This window comes from Sus scrofa, chromosome 14 (assembly GCF_054392235.1).
Source record: "Sus scrofa isolate SSC_HxYL_T2T_F1_AM1 chromosome 14, Sscrofa_HxYL_maternal_Yorkshire_Landrace_v2.0, whole genome shotgun sequence".
NCBI lineage: Eukaryota > Metazoa > Chordata > Mammalia > Artiodactyla > Suidae > Sus > Sus scrofa.
The window spans coordinates 153348179-153365421 of NC_139396.1; the positions used below are offsets into that span (position 1 = coordinate 153348179).

Below are 17243 nucleotides of genomic sequence, written 5' to 3' on the forward strand. Positions count from 1 at the left end.
AAGAGAAGCCCTTTAGAAAGCTCTTCTAGGATGCCACGCCCGCTGGTTGAGTCAGCATGTCCCCTGCTGGGCAGCAGAGGGCAGCAGAGATCAGGAAATGGAGTCCAGTGGGCAGCCTGACCACCCCACCCAACACTGCAGCCACTGAAATGTCTTCTGTTTCAACAACATCAGTCTGGCAACTCCGAGCTCCAAAAACCATTAGCCAGAGGAATAACAAACTTTCTAATCCATTCGCTCTCTCTTCTGTGACTTGGAGAAGTGAAACGATGCTTTATGTGGAAGTTTTTTTCTAAATCACCTTTATAGCTAACCCTTTCACACACAGGGAGACGAGGCCTGGGGAGGGTCACAAGAAGGTGGGAGGTCAGGATAATGCACAGCCCTTTCTCTCCATCCTGTTCTAACTTTTACCTTCCCTGCTGGAAGAGAATCAGACCAGGTGGTGCTCCTGGGGGCAGGGGGCTCTGGGACCCACCAGCGAGAGTGGTTTCTGAGTTGGGCTCCCTGAGTTTGGAGCCTTTTCCATGTGCAGCTGCAAAAGGGAGTTCCCTAGAAATATTTGACCCCGGGGCCCCCAAGCATCTATTCAGAGATAGCAGAGAATTCCCAGGCTGCCCCGCTCCAGCTGGACTTCAGAGAGCCCCCCTCCCCCTTTCCATGTGGGGATCTGGTGTCACACTTCTGAGTGCCTCTGAGCCACCTGATGGGGGATGGAGGGCAAGAGATACAGCGTCCAAAGCCCCTTCCCCAGGACCCCATTCATCAGGTCTGGGGGGGTGGCCCTGGGATCTGCATGTTAAATTCCGCCTGGTTTTCCCCTTCACAACCTGGAGAATCACCGCCGGGGGCGGGGGCGGGGGGGTTCAGTCAGGGTGGACACCAGGAAGCAGCACGGTCAGGACTGGAAACTCCCCGTCTCTGTGCTGGAATCCCCCCCCCCCCCCCAACTCCCGGGAAGCACGGTCATCGTGGTAGATTCCTCCAACTGTCTCCTAGCTTGCCGACGTTTCAGGGGCCAGCATAAGATTAAAAGTGGTGGCTCCTTTGCCATGTGTCTATCCCTGGAGTTATTAATCAGAATAACAAGCTGATAGATAAAACGTTTTCTTTTTTTTTGGGTGGCACCCGCTGGCATATGGAAGTTCCCAGGCTAGGGGTTGAATCAGAGCTGTAGCTGCCAGCCTACACCAGGAGCTGTCGCTGCTGGCCTACACCACAAACACAGCAACGCAGATCCTTGCCCTTCTGCAACGTACACCACAGCTCAGGGCAACACAGGATCCTTAACCCACTGAGCGAGGCCAGGGATCGAACCTGCCTCCTCAAGGATGCTAGTCAGATACGTTCCCGCTGAGCCACGATGAGAACTCCAAAACGTGTTATCTTTCTTCTTTGAAGATCATTTTCCTCATCATCTGCAAGACCAGCTTTGAGTTTAGAGACGGCAGGGGTGGCCTGTCCCGGCACAGGCAGTGCGGAGAGCTGGGCTGTGACCCACCCCTTAGGGCTCCACCCTCAGCTCTTTGTGGGGGGTACCAGGGGCCTAGGGCACGCGTGTGAGGGCGCACCGGCTCCACATGTCCAAGTTCTGTCCATGCCCTCATCCCCAGCACGCACATCCAGCTGCAATGTCACCCAAGGCAAAACCTTTGGAGGGAGGGGCGCACCCAGACCCAGACCCAGAGTGGCTCAGGGCTCCACCGACTCTGCAAGGATGGAAGCAGGACTCAGGTTGGCCCCGCCTCGCCCCCGGACGCCCCGCCCCCAAGGCGTGGTCTCAGGGGGCAGTGCAGGTCCCTCTTCCTGCCCGGGTCTGAGACAAAGCAGCCGGAGGGTGGCGAAGCCGGCTCCACCTGCCTTGGAAGATCAGGGCTTGACGCTGAGCCCTTTGCTCCTCAAAGGCCCATCGCAGCCCTGTGCTCTCAGGACCGGGCTCAGCGCCGGCGCCCTGTCAGACCCCAGGCCCACATCGGCTACCAAATTAGAATGTGGACCTTCAGCTGTTCCTGCAGGCGGGATTCTCAGTCCCGCCCAGAAGGAGATAGATGCGGGCCCAGGAGGCTGCTGCGCAGCCGTGGGGCCTTAGGGAGTCTAGGAGGACGCTGGTTGACAAAGCAGCTGAGTGCCATCTTCCCTGCCCCAGTCCCAGGAGGCTTTCAGAGACCCGAGCAGAGAAGGCCAGTGCCACCTGCCACTGCCAAGGAGACATCTGGGCGGAGGAGCCTGTGGGTGCTCAGGTGCCCTGGTCGCCGGGAGACTGGGACCTGGGCCTCCCCGAAGGCTGGGTCTGGGCGGTGATGAGCTACCCCGACAGCCTCCTGCTCCTACACTGGCTTTGGGTGCCCACAGCCTGATGCCAGGGCTTTCCAGACCCTCAGGGAGACCTGACAGGAGTGAGCCGGCTGCTTGGAGATGGCGCTGCAAATCCCCCAGAAGATTCTGATGCATACCAAAGTGGGAAAAGCACAACTTAGAAACTTTTTTTTTTTTTTTTTGTCTTTTCTAGGGCCACACCTGCGGCACATGGAGATTCCCAGGCTAGGGATCTAATCGGAGCTGTAGCCACTGGCCTACGCCAGAGCCACAGCAACACGGGATCCGAGGCTCGTCTGCAACCCACACCACAGCTCATGGCAACGCTGGATCCTTAACCCACTGAGCAAGGCCAGGGATCGAACCCACAGCCTCATGGTTCCTAGTCGGATTCGTTAACCACTGAGCCACGACGGGAACTCCAGAAACATTTTAAAATGCATTTAGTCAAAAGCTATTTACCAGGCGTCCCCTCCCTTGGCACCTGTTCCCGGGCCAGGCCGAGAGAAAGCCAGCTCTCCTCCCAGATCCCTCCCTCCTCAGGCCTCAGCCGCAATTGCACTTCCAAGACGGCTGCCGCCCCAGGCCCTCTCTCCACGCCCCTCACTGCTCCTCTGGTCTTTGACCGTAGGTGCCTTTGTGCCCTTCGTTCCATGAGGTTGGGTCTCTCCTAGAATATAAGCCTCCCAACCCCTCCGCCAAGGCGAGGGGCTGATGTAGGAGAGCACCCCTGTACCCCAAGGTTGCGGACATATAACAGGCTCCATGAATAGAATGATTCTGACTGAGTGATGAATGAGGCCACAACGACCTCCTGACTCACTGTCTCTTCCGGGGATGGGACAGTGGGGCAGGTGCCTGTGGGAGAAAGAGGCCATCTGCGATGAAGGGGGGTAAGGTGTAGGTGGCGGAAGGCCCCAAGCTCTGAGGACCCGGCGTGGCTGGCTGCCAGACCTCTCCAGGGACACTGTCCCATGAAAGGCAGAGAGGAAGCGAGATCAAGAGAGCTCACGGACGGGGCGTCCTCCTTCGTGAGGAAGGATTCAGGGCTCAACAGGCTTCCTGGGGCCGGGTCTGTGCAGGTAGGAGGAAGCAGCCCGGTCGCTCCCAGGCGGGCCCAGCCCGAGGCCTGGTGGTTTGCAGGAACCCTCCCTTCAGAATCTGCTTGTAGCTGCTTGCTCTTCTGGCACGCCATGAATTGTTTTCTTGGCTGCCTTTTTAGGAGATTAAGCTTTCTTTTAAAAAGATGGAGAAAGAAAAGGGCTCTAGCAAAGGCTTGAGGAGAGCTGACCCCGGGGAGGGGCGGTAATAACTGTCGGGCACTACATTTGTCTAATTAATCTTCTTGTCAACAGAGTCGTTCTTCTCTGGTGCCAGCCCTGACATCACCCTGCCAGCCTGCCACACTGGTTCATCCCCAACCACAACGGCTGCCTCCGACCCAGCCCTGAGCCTACCAGCCCCCCCCCTAAACCCTGTCCCCATGCGGCTGCTGGCTTGGGAACCCGTGGATGGGAACAGGGGTGTCCACACCCGGTAGCTTAGGGGAGGACCCTGGGGGACATCGTGACCGTCCCTTGAATGGCAGCTGGTAGAGACCTGGAAGTTTCTGGGGTTCTCCTAGCCTTGAGTTTCTGGGAGATACTGAGTTTTTCTTTAGATTAAGCTTTGAGGGGTTGGATGTAACAAGGCAGACGGCTGCTGTTTGGCTGTGTTGCCTCCAGCAGCAAAGGTGCAAGATCAAATGGCTTCGGGGCCCAGGCAGGATGTAAGTGAGTCTGGTTGGGCTGTAAGAATTGAGGGAGTTTGATGGTCAGTAAATACAGGTCCTGCACAGGAGAGGAAGAGTTTCAGACTGAGCATATTTCAGGCTAAATTGGGCCCCCTGGTGGCCACTTCCTGCCTCCCTCTGAGGCTTAGTGCATCAAATGTCACATCATACAGGCTTCCCTCCCCATCCCACCTGCGGCAAGCCTTCCTTTCTGATTTTACATCAGACTCACCCTGCTAATTTCCTTCAAAGCCTTCAGCACCATCTCTACTCCCCGCATTTACTTATTTATTGTCTGCTCGCCTACTAGACTTCTTAACCAAGGCTTCTGCAGATAAAACCCAGGAGGTCCATGAACTTGCCTAGGGAAGCATTTACGTCTCACTAACCTTGCACTGAAATGTAGCATGTTTTTTTTTCAATTATGAATATAGGCAAGGTCACAGGGTAGCAGTGTGATGACTCTGTAACCACCAGAGATCACAGCTATGTCATATCATCTTGAAACAGCTACAGTTATCTTGAAATATTGTTTGTGTTCATCACTATTTTGAAAAAAATGGTAGCTAACATACTGGCCTGCAGCTCTTGCGACATCATCTGTTATCAAAGAACTCGACTATTTCGCAATGAAACGGAACACAGGGACTTCACCTGACGACGGGCTAAGGCACCCACCGCCTTCTAAGCCTTCACTTTTATTCTTTTCTGTATCATCAGGAGCCACCTCAGGTCCTGACATACAGTAGGTGTTCATTACTTTATTACTGAATGAACCAGAAAGCAAATGAATGACTACTAGCAGGAGCCTTAACACGACCTTGCCCGGGGAGAGGAGCAGAATCTTCCAGGGACCCTTTGCCGCTGGCGCTCCTGGGTGCCTTGCTCCCTGCACTGAGAGTTCAGGGCTGACCAGAGTTCTCGCCAGGCGGGACAAAACCGGGCCATTCCCTTTGCTGTTGCAGCCACACAGGCCGCCTTTACCCAGAGCTGGAGCCCAGGGGATGTTCCAAAAGGACGTGGCGGACCTTCCGCATCTAAGATGGGTAATTACCGTCAGCTCTTGTCCTGGAGAAACAAGGTCGGAGCCGACGGCCGCCGCCGCACTGCCCAGTCTGGCCACGCGATGGCGCTGTGGGCCCGGCGGCGAAGCCCCTGCGCGCGCTCTCGCCGGACTCCCGGCCTGAAGATCGCGGTTCGGTTCCGCCTCTGAGCGGCCGCGGGGCTCCCGGCCTGGAAAGGGCGCTCGCGAGTCGCCTCCAGCATCGCAGCAGCCCGGCTGAGGTTACTCAGCAGCTGGTCGGTAACCGATTGGTTCTCAGGGACTGGAAATCCTCCCCAGGACAGGTGGGAGGCGTGGGAACTCAGGGCGCGCGAGCCTGGGCCGAACAGGAGGGGCGAGCGGGGCGGGGTTCTGCTGCTCTCGGGATGAACTAAGGAGCCAGGCTTTGAGAGCCTCTAACCTGCTGTGCCCACCCCGTGGCCGTGGAGGGGCCATAGCCTAGAGGCTAAGCACCTTGTTATGAGAACCCAATGGACTTGGGTCCCAAATACCTGACTTTCTGCCTCCTTTTTCTCTTTTGCAAGATGGGGATAATAACCCGGACCAGCTGGGAGGACGGAAGGAGAGGATGCTGGAAAAGGTGCACTCAGCGCTGGCGCCCTGCACAGCACACTAGGGAATCAGCATCATCCTTTGACCCAGGCCAGGCAAGCTGCAGGTTGTCATCTCCAGAAGAGGTACCATATAAGCGCTGGCTTGTTGTGGAACTGGATGAAAAGCAGAGCTCCCTGGAAGCTATATACATACAGTCTCTTGGGGGAGACCATGATGGAGGCTAGTGTAGGAAAGGGAGCACATAACCTACTGAGTGAGGCCAGGGATCCAACCCACATCCTCCTGGATGCTAGTCGGGTTTGTTAACCCCTGAGCCACGATGGGAACTCCCATCCCAAATCCTTTTTAAACTGGGCAATTCACTCCTAGAAAAGTGGTTGCCGGTCAGAAGGAAGGGTTTAGGAGAGCCAAGGGGCTCCGAGGAATCCCAGCTGAGGTGTTTCAGGAAAGCCTTGCTCCTGCCTCTGTCCAGGTCGGTCCTAAGACCCAGGTCCTGGGGCACAGCCCTCAGCCTGTCCCTGTGTGTGCAGTCACTGGGGCGTGCAGGGCCCAGCCTGGCCCTCTCTGACTCAGCCAAGGACCAGGGTATCCTTAATTAAGAGACACACGTCAAGAATGTAAATTCCTGTGGTTCCCAGCCTCAGAAGGGTTCATCTGGTGCCTCAGGACAATTACAGGCTGGGGGCGTCTGAAAGAGGCAGTGTTGCTGTTTAAAGTGTTATCAGTTTAATGAACTGCTTATGAAGTGTTAAATGCATGCAAGTGTGAACACAGCATCTGGGCTTGTATTTTATTTGTAGCTTTCAAATTGGGCGCTTGTTTTGAAAATGCCAATTAACGGTGGAAAACGGCATTTCTAATGGGGAGAAAGGTGATTGTTTTATGATATGGCCCTAAACTATCTCAAAAGATATCTAACCCCCCCCACCCCCCCCCCACATTGACACCCAAAGCAACCACAAAGACTTAAAAGATTTAAAAAAAAAAATGTTTTTGGCCAAGCTCGTGGCATAGGGAAGTTCCTGAGCCAGGGATCGAACCGGCACCACAGCAGTGACAACACCAGATCCTTAATCTGCTAAGCTAGCAGGGAATGCCAAAAATTTTTTTATTTAATTAAAGAAGCAGAAATTTGCCCTGTTCTGCATTGTTGCACGATTTGGTGTGTTTTTGCTGGAGGAGAAAATGAAGAATTTAAAATCAGAAGTACCATCAACACAAATTTGCCAGAAGTTGTTCTAGGAAATTTATCATCTCTACCCAATTTCTTTCAGGCCAGAAAATAGACAGTCTACAGGAATATTTACTGCGCTTGCATGAGAAAAATTTCCAAGCTACCCCCTGAAGCAATGAAGTTGGATATGGAGCAAATGGAAACATTGTGAAATTGCTTATTTTCTTCCAAAATTTGTTATTTTTCTTCCTTATTTTCTGTTAAATCAGTGCCACTTATTAGCAACCATATTTTTGCATTATATACTCAGCAGAATTTTCTCTCCGTGACTGTATTCCAAATTAAACTTTTACGTTTCCAGGAAAAGTGTAACAAATGTTTAAATCGGTCAAAAGTTAAACTAATGAGAGGAAGGAAAAAAAAAAAAAAAACCCACAACTTTTCTTCTTCTCTATTGCTATTGCTTTTTATCTGCCTCACAATTGGGGGATGCTTTTACTCCTGGGATCGTGAAAGGACCATTCACAAAGCAAGAAGGCTCAGGAAACACACAAAGATGTCTGAACTTAGACCTATTGAAAAGTTCTGACAAATGCTGGTTTCAGGCAAACAAAGGCAGTTGGGGGATTTCATTGCAAACTTTGGATGGGGCTGCTTAGAACCACTTGCGCTGTGTTAGAGCTGGGAGGGTGTCCAGTCTGGAAGCCTCCTTTTACAGATGGTGTGGCAGAATTCCAGACAGTGACAGCAGCACGCCCAAGATAATTTAGTGATAAAATTACAAATAGAGCTCTTCCCCCTTGCTGAGTATTCTTTAATGAGCAGCTACTAGTTTCATTTAGGGTGTTTCTCTGCCGAGGTTCAATGGAGATGCAGCGAAATGCAAGCTGATGCTTTCTAGCAACGACAAGCATATAACACTCTCGATAAGCAAAAGGTGACCACACATTAATTTCCTACAGAGGTGGCCCAGCAAGGCCCAAACTCTGTCTTCATTTTGACCTTATTTGTGTCTCCATTCCAGAGCCAAAGGTTGGAATGAGCACCAAAGAGTAGGTTCCTGGGTGAAACTTGTAATATTGACTGTTGTCATGGGAACAGAACAGTGGCTACTCTCGTCCACAAGTGTTCGATTCAGACAAGGCTACAGTAGCCTGGAATGCTCCTTCTCAGGAACTTTCGGTAGCTTGATGCAGCCCAGAATATTTTGAGAAAGAAGTATATTAAAAGTATTACACCACTGAGGGAAAGTAAAAAAAATAAATAAATAAAGCTATTATCCATCTTCAATAGCCAAATCAAACCATCAACAGATGGACGGCTATAACAGAATGTCTCAGGCAGAGACCTCAGAAGAGATAATAGAGATGAAAAATTAGTACATAGTGAAGATCTGTGAGCAAAGGGAGATTAGTCCATAAGGGATGTTAGGATGAAGCATGTGGAAAATATTAAAGATAATCCCTCGCTCTCCCATATACCAAAATAAATTCCACATGCACTTAACAGTTATAGGCAAAAATAACATAAAAATAGAAGACATGGGGAACTTTCAGATCTTGAGAGAAGAACGTTATAGATATAAAAGCTTAGACATAGGTTAAAAAGTTAAAGCTTGTTGGGTTTGACCACAGAAACATTACAACTTCTGGACATTGGAAACACTGGAAAGATGGTTACGAAAATGATTGACGCAAAGAATCTTATTTTTATGTGAAAGCCTATTGCAAAACAAGGAGAAACGTGCTAATCCAACTCTGTTAAAATGGACCAAGAATACGAGTAAATGAGAAAAATACAAATGTCCACCATGTAAAATACTCAAATGCATCATGAAGACTGTAAATCCACCCAATAATGCAGATTCATTTTGCCCGTTGAGTTGCTGTTAGGACAGACCTCCTTCACATTCCGGGTCAGAGTTCACCCTGATAGGAACTTTCTTAAAAGAATAATGTGATCGAGAGCCTTCTAAAAAAAGTAGCCATAGCCTCTCATTCCGTGTTCCTAGTTCTACAAATGCTCCAGCGTCCGAGGAAAAATCACAAGGACTCATTCACAAGGTTTTTCATTTTGGGAGTAGCTCCAAAGTTTTGGGAGATGGCCTCTAAATCCAGAATTGTTATCACCCAGAATGTAATACTATGGAGCCATCATTATCATTATTTTTTAAGATTTAAGGATATTGGGACGTGACCCTGATATAATGCTCTGGCAATGACTTTGGAGGTAAAACCCAGACATCTTGTGTTTTCTTTCTTTAACTTTAAATTCTTTAAATTTTAATTTTTAAATTTTTTTTTAGGGCTGCACCTGCGGCATATGGAAATTTTTAGACTGGGGTCAAATCAGAGCTACAGCCGCCAGGCTATGCCACAGCCACAGCACATTGGTATCTGAGCCGCATCTGCAACCTGCATACACCATAGCTCACAGCAACACTGGATCCTTAACCCACTCAGGGATCAAAGCTGAATCCTCAGGGATACTTGTCCGGTTTATAACCTACTGAGCCACAACAGGAACTCCCATCTTCCGTAATTTATAAGACTGAAAACAGAACCAGAAGTTTTCAGTTGGGATAGTGGGGATTGGATGTGATTTTGTGTGTGTGTGTGTGTCTTTTTAGGGCTGCACTCACAGCATATGGAGGTTCCCAGGCTAGGGGTCTAATCAGAGCTGCATCTGCCATCCTATGCCACAGCCACAGCCACACGGGATCTGAGCCATGTCTGGGACCTACACCACAGCTCATGGCAACGCCGGATCCTTAACTCTCTGAGCGAGGCCAGGGATCGAACCTGCAACCTCATGGTTCCTAGTCGGATTGTTTCCACTGTGCCACAACAGGAACTCCACGTGTGATTTTTATTTTCTCCTTTTATGTGTGCTTTTTTTCCCCTACAATAAAAATATACTAATTTATGATAGAAAACAAGTTGCTGGAAATAGCACCAGCCTTTCTGTCTGACCCCCTCATGTGGACTCGGGTGGTGATGGGGGGGGAGCAGGTGTTTTCCCAGGTGGCTGGGAGGTAGGCACACACTCTCCCTGGAAATGTGGCCATTTCTCAAGCAGCAGACCTCACACTCCCAAAGCTTCTGGTATAGAAATTTGTTCTGCTCTTGTCAAATCCCTCAGGACAGTTTTCCCAACTCGGTCAGGGGTGCAGACTCTTCAGAACCCCCAGATTTATGGTTCACTTGCCCCAACTCTCTGCATGTCTACCCCTTAGAAGGTGAAGGTCTTGCTTCACTACATGTTCCAGTGTCGTGGGAAGATACTGTCAAATTAGGGGTCTTTTTGGGTTGGTTGGAGTTTCAGTTCTCTGTCCACCAGAAGGGCTTTATTTTCTATCTTGGCCAAAGGCAGGCACAGAGATGCTCCACACATCCCAGTGCTACCTGGCTCTGGCTCCATCATATAAACTGGGGAAGGAACTTTTAAACACGCCCAGCAGCTCCAGTTGGACCTGCAGAGCTAGTCCTCTCTTCTGGATGCGGGGGTGGCTGGAGCCAGCTCATGCTGCTGGCTGAGCCTGTGGTGTGTATCTCTGCCCAACTCGATGGTCACCGCATTGGTAGCTTAAAGTTGGCCATTGTGGGAGTATTTACACCATGGAAATAGACAGACGGTACAAATCAGGGTATTAAATTTGAAAAGCCTACTAGCCCAGGAAGTTCCTATTGTGGCTCAGTGGAAACGGATCTGACTAGCATCCATGAGGAGGCAGGTTTGATCCCTGGCCTTACTGAGAGGGTTAAGAATCCGGCATTGCCATGAGCTGTAGTATATAGTTCGCAGACATGACTCGGATCTGGTGTTGCTGTGGCTGTGGCACAGGCCACCAGCTACAGCTCCGATTTGAACCCTAGCCTGGGAACCTCCATATGCTGTGGATGTGGACCTAGAAAGACCAAAAAAAAAAAAAAAAAGTCTACCAGCCCACTACAGACTGTGCTTAAAACAACAATAATTTTATTATTTCTCATTGTTTCTGTGGGATAGGGAATGAGGAAAGGCTTGAGTGAATGCTTTGGGTCTTTGTGTGTTTGCAGTCAGACAATGGCTGGAGCTAGGAGAGGAGAGGGCTGGGGTGGCAGGAGGCTGGCTCCTGCCCCCACTCACACATACTCATGTGGTTCCCCCATGTGGGAGAGTTTGGGCTTCCTCACAGCATGGCGGCCTCAGAGCCATCAGAGCACTTACATGTGGTCCAGGGCTCCAGGGAGAGCGCTCAACCCACAAGGCAGAACTAAACCGACTTTCAGGACCCTGCCCTGAGATAGACGGCATCACTTCCATTCTATTGGTTACAAGAGAGCGAGACGCTTGCCAGGTCTAACAATAGTTATTTCCTTCAAAAGACCAGAGCTAGCCAGTCCAGGCCAGTACAATGCCCAGGGCAGCGACCTGAGCTTCTTCCAACTTGTTGCTCCAACATCTTTAACAAGAGGCTTCCAGTTCATAACCCAAGATGTCTACCAGTGCTTCAGCCATCAGTCCCTCAAGGAAGGAAGAAGAGAAAGACGAGAGGCAAAGGCACTATCTACACATTTCATTGAGCAACGCTTAGTCCCATAGTCACTTTTGGATGCAAGGGAGGCTTGCAGGTGTTGTCGCTATCCTGGGAAGCCACATGCCCAGCTTAAAACCATGACTGCTAGAATTCAAGAAAAGGGGAAAAGCAGGTGTCAGGGCATACGATTCGCAGTCTGCATCTCAAGTGCTAGACACAGTGCCTGGTACTTAGGGAGCCAACAATAAACGTAGACGAATGGTCTTATTAGAGGTCTGCCCTCCTGGAGGGATCCAGTCAGGTTTCAAGCACATCAAACACCTCTCCGTCATGCTCAGAACAGTTTTCTTCTATTTATTTATTTTTGCTGCACCCTCTGCATGTGGAAATTCCCAGGAGAGGGATGTCGAATTGGAGCTGTAGCTACTGGTGTACACCACAGCCACGGCAATGCCAGATCCGAGCCGCATCTGTGACCTACACCACAGGTCATGGCAATGCTGGATCCTTAACCCAGGGAGCTGGGCCAGGGATGGAACCTGCGTCTTCATGGAGACCATGTCCTGTTTATTAGCACTGAGCCACGATGGGAACTCCAGAACTCCAGTTTACTTTCAAACACAACTTTTCACAGATGGCCAACAAGCACATGGCAAAATGCTCCACATCACTGATTATTAGAGAAATGCAAATCAAAACTACCACAAGATACCACCTCACACCAGTCGGAATGGCCATCATTAGTGAGTCCACAAATAACAAATGCTGGGGAGGGTGTGGAGGGAAGGGAACCCTCCTATACTATTGGTAGGAATGTAAACTGCTACAACCACTATGGAAAAAAGTACGGAGGTACCTTAGAAAATTACACATAGAACTACTATATGACCCAGCAATCCCACTCTTGGGCATATATCTGGACAAAACTTGCCTTGAAAAAGACACATGCACCCGCATGTTCATTGCAGCCCATTCACAATAGCCAAGACTTGGAATCAATCCAAATGTCCATCTACAGATGATTGGAGCAGGAAGATGTGGTATATATACACAATGGAATACTATGCAGCCATAAGAAAGAACAAAATCATGCCATTTGCAGCAACATGGATGGAACTAGAGACTCTCATACTAAGTGGAGTAAGTCAGAAAGAGAAAGACAAATACCATATGATATCACTTATATCTGGAATATAATATAGGGCACAAATGAACCTTTCCACAGAAAAGAAACTCATGGACATGGATAACAGCCTTGTGGTTGCCAAGGGGAGGGAGTAGGAGGGAGTGGGAATTTGAGGTTAATAGATGCAACCTCTTGCCTTTGGAATGGATGAGCAATGGGATCCTGCTGTATAGCACTGGGAACTATATCTGGTCACTTGTGATGGAGCATGATAATGTGAGAAAAAAGAATGTATACACGTATGTGTGACTGGGTCACCTTGTTGTGCAGCAGAAAATTGACAGAACATTGTAAATCAGCTACAATGGAAAAAATAAAAATCATTGTTAAACACAACTTTTCAGGTTGGGTTCAGAACACTGACTGTCTTTATGTTTTAACAGATGAACAACAGCAATTTAAAAATAAAAAGTGCAAAGTTTCCATTGTGGCAGAGGGTAACAAACTCAACTAGTATCCATGAGGATGTGGGTTTGATCCCTGTCTTTGCTCAGTGGGTTAAAGACCCGGTGTTGCCATGAGCTGTGGTGTAGGTCACAGATGTAGCTGGGATCTGGCGTTGCTGTGGCTCTGGGCGTAGGCAGGCAGCTACAGCTCAGATTCCACAGCTAGCTGGGGAACTTCCATATGCCACGGCTGTGTCTCTAAAAAGACAAAAAAATAAAAATTAAAAAATAAGTAAATAAAAAGAGCAAAACTGGTGTGGGAATAGACTGAATCTTCTGCTCCCTGGGAGAGAAAATAGCTGTACCCAAGGGATGCCCAAAGCATTGGTGCAGCCTGGAGGCCAGGGGAGCCCGGGGATGAGATCAGAGGTACAGGCTCCCTCCTGGGGTGATGGTAGCTCCAGGGAAAGGGAGGATTTCAGACAGAGGCACCATCTGCATGACATGCAAACAAGAGCTGCTCTGGTCCTTCCCTGCCACACACAGGGCAGCCTGTCACCTAGCTTCTCTTCCTCTAGCTCATGGGTGAGGATGGAGGGAAGGAGAAGGAAATAGGAAAGTCAGACCAGGCTTGCGGAAAGGCTGTGACCCAGGGGAGGAGGCACTGCTACCCCTAAGCTCTTCCCTGTTACTCCCAAGGCTTCACAGGGACTGCAAGTGTGAAGGCTGCCCCTCCCCCCTCCCCAGGTTTGCATGACAAGTGAGGGGGTGGCCTGTGTGGCTCTAACCTTTTCCACCTCGGAGGACACTCTGGGTACCTTGCTGGAAGGGGAGGCAACAGAGGCCCTCTCTGCTCCAGTTCAGTCTGCTTCCTCTTCAAAGGCTGTCATATGTAGTCCCTTGTGTTCTAACCTGCAGTTCTCAAAGTGTGGCCCCGGGACCCCTGGGGTTCCCCAAGAAACCTCCAGAAGATCCTCCAGGTCAAAACTATTTTCAGAATAATTCTAAGATGTTATTTGTCTTTTCACCCTTGTTCCCTCAGAGGTGTATATGGTGGTGATTTCTACAGGTTGTGTGATGTGTAATGTTGCAATGGGGTGAATACTGAAGCTGTTGTGAGGTCCCTCTTTTTCTGAGGGACTACCTGCCTTTTTTCTTTTTTTTTCTTTTTTTTTTTTTTTTGGCCACACCCGCAGCAGCCTGCAGATCAGACCTGAGCCACAGGAGTAACCACACAAGATCCTTAACTGCTGCAACACCAGGGCATTTCAGAATCTACTTGTCTTCTGTTAACCCGGATCCTAAAGTGATTTGCAAAAATGTAAAACAGTGCCCTTCGCCTCAGCTGAAATTTTTGTTTTGGAAACTATAGCTGTTTTCCCTAAAAATGTGCTCTGTGTTAACACCTAATGGGATTATTATGTTATTTTAACTGAGTTAATAAATAAATATTATATATGTTTCAAAGTTTTATTTTCAGACATGGCCAATATCAAGAGGTGCAACTCACAGGAAACAAACGCTCTTTTGGGCGTTCAATGACTTTCAAGGTTAAAGAGGCCTGGGAGGTCAAGGATGTGGAGAAGGGCTGCTCTTGACAAGAGGACACTTGCGCCCCTAGCGTCTGGGAGCTCACACACGTACACTCAAAAGTCCATTGTAACTAAGTATGCTTTCCTACCTCCAGGCCAGAAGTTGGCAACCTTTTCTGTAAAGTGCCAGAGAGTAAATATTTTCGGCTTTGTGGGCTGTACGGCCTCTGTAACAACTACTCCGCTAGACCGCAGGGACAAATCAGCGACGAGCAGGGACAAATGGGTGTGGCTGTGTTCCAATGACATTATTTATGGACACTGATATTTGAGCTCTGTATGATCTTCACCAGCCACAACTCGGGATTCTCCTGCAATGGATTTCTTCCTCCATTTCAAAAGGTTTACACATCAGACACCACCCTGTTTTCCTACATTTTTCTTTGGGAAATGGGGCGATCCCTGCAGTGTCCCCATGGCACCCAGGTTCTCCATGACCCATGAATTCAGTGGGTGGCGAAGGACCAAGGGCATCGTCTGGAGTTTGCTTCTGTGAGGGGACATGTTAGTTGGGTGCTTGTGCCTCAGAGAACTGCCTGCAAGGAGCCAGCCAGACGCAGGGGCTGGGGACCTTCCTGCTTAAAGAAAGAGGAAGCGGAAAGTTCGCGATGCTGAGCTGGGGTCCTAAGCGTATAACCACCTCTGACTCTTCCCACTCATTCCACACACACTGTATTTGATGAGTGCTTACTATAACACCAAGGGAATCAAAAGTCAAAAGTGCCAAAACTTGAATCCTATTTTCCATAGAGATTTCTGGAACAATTTGGGGAATGCCTTTTCATGGAATCCGTGAATAACGAGGATCGACTCATGTCAATGGATGGTAAGTACCTGCAAAGATCTCAGGATAAAACTGGTCCACTCATTCTAGAGGGGAGCTGTGTCCCTAAAATTTTGAATTCTGAGAGCTCAATTTCTGAGAATTATCCAGAGAAATTCATCAGGCAAGTGAGAGGGTCTTTCTAGGCAAGGAGGCTCACTGAAAAGTTGTTTAGAACATAAAGGAAGCCTATGTGGCTGTGAAAAATAACAAATTAGATGACTATTTGATACTACGAAAGGAAGTTCATGGAAACATAGTTGAACAGTACAAATAACTGCATTTGCGAATAAATTTTTGTGAATATATATATTCCATTTCTGTATTTATTTATTTGTCTTTTGTCTTTTCAGGGCTGACCCGTGGCAAATGGAAGTTCCCAGGCTAGGGGGTCCAATCAGAGCCATAGCTGCCAGCCTATGCCACAGCCACAGCAACTCGGAATCTAAGTCATGTCTGCGACCTACACCACAGCTCATGGTAACGGCGGATCCTTAACCCACAGATCGAGGCCAGGGATCGAACCTGTGTCCTCATGGATGCTCCTCAGATTCGTTAACCGCTGAGTCACGACGGGAACTCCATCATAAAAGTCCATTTATGAAGTGTGATATAGATACGCCTAGATTATGATACAGATATATTAAGCTTATGGGTAGAAAAAACCCTGGAAGGATATATATCCATAAGCTACCATGTCTGAGAGTTTGGATTGGAGACGAATTTAATTCTGTTCCTTGTATTTCTCAGGGTTTTCTAAATTTGGTTCTGATGAGACATCTACCTTTATAACTAGAAATGTTTTATTTTTACCATGACCATTTTGGGGGTGCTTATTCTCTGCCAGACACTGGGCTAAGTTCCTTAACCCTTGAACCTTTATTGAAATTCTATGAAATCAGAGATATCTTTTATAATGTGTAATAAAAACAGAAAAAGTTTCAAGATCCCCTAGCTTCATTCTGCAGATTTGGAAGCCTCTGGAAGGCCAGCTCCATCTGACAGGCCTTGCTGCCACTCTGGGAACCAGAATCAGGGCGGAGACTCTGGCCCAGGTCCCCACTGCTCAGAAAAGTGCTGAGGCCTGAGTCTTCCCAGCCAGGGCAGAATTCCTGGGGCTTGGCCACAGGGACAGGGCAAACGGCTTCAGGCAGGAATGTTGTCTGTCTCCGTCTTTGTTTTTTAAAAAAATAGCCACAGTTGAAAGTAGGTTGAGCCCAATATTATCTGGTTTTCTTCAAAGCAGCGCGAAGACGAGCTGCTACTGTTGGGTTCTGCGGGACTGCCTGCGGAGTGGGTTTTCTCAAAGAGCCTGTGCTCAGCCCAAACCCAAGTCAGTAGTCAGCAGGGCCCATGATTCCATGGGATGAGCTTAACAGATGGAAGGGCATCAGACTGCGAGCATCTGCTTGCAATGAAACCCTTGGAGCAAGCCTGTATTCTCAACCTGGATTTTTCTAACAGTCAACAAATCAAAAAATGACCAAAAGCGATAACGGGGACCAAGTTCAGACTCTAACCCTGTCTGCACAGCGCCCTTCCCCAGTACCAGTCTCCCGAGCATGATGCTTGTCCAACCCCTAGCTTTCCAGCTTTTTTCTTTATGCTGCACTTCTTACCAACCACAGCATCTGCTGGATTAGAGGCCAGAAGACTTGGTGGCAGGTTCTGCTCTGCCCCATTCTGACTACGTGACCTTGAATTAAGTCAATACCTCTTTCCGGTCCTCAGTTTACCCATTTGAAAAATGATATCTCAAAGTTGGTCATATTTTGATTTTTTTAAATTACTCAATGAATGTATTACATTTATAATTGTACAACGATCATCACAATCCAATTTTATAGGATTTCCATCC

General features: G+C 48.9%; 2 long non-coding RNA genes across 7 annotated transcripts in view; one reads left to right on the forward strand and one right to left on the reverse strand.

Annotated features, from left to right (window-relative positions):
• Window positions 1-17243, reverse strand: part of LOC146397103 (uncharacterized) — a 458248-nt gene that overhangs the window by 18777 nt on the left and 422228 nt on the right. The window lies entirely within an intron of this gene.
• Window positions 4871-7245, forward strand: LOC146397105 (uncharacterized). Of its 3 annotated transcripts, none has more exons than XR_014828230.1 (3): window positions 4871-5133; window positions 5675-5827; window positions 6980-7245. It is a non-coding gene; the product is annotated as an uncharacterized LOC146397105 (long non-coding RNA). The 3 variants fall into 3 exon arrangements; XR_014828228.1 differs by lacking the exon at window positions 4871-5133 and adding an exon at window positions 5301-5434; XR_014828229.1 differs by lacking the exon at window positions 4871-5133 and adding an exon at window positions 5301-5386.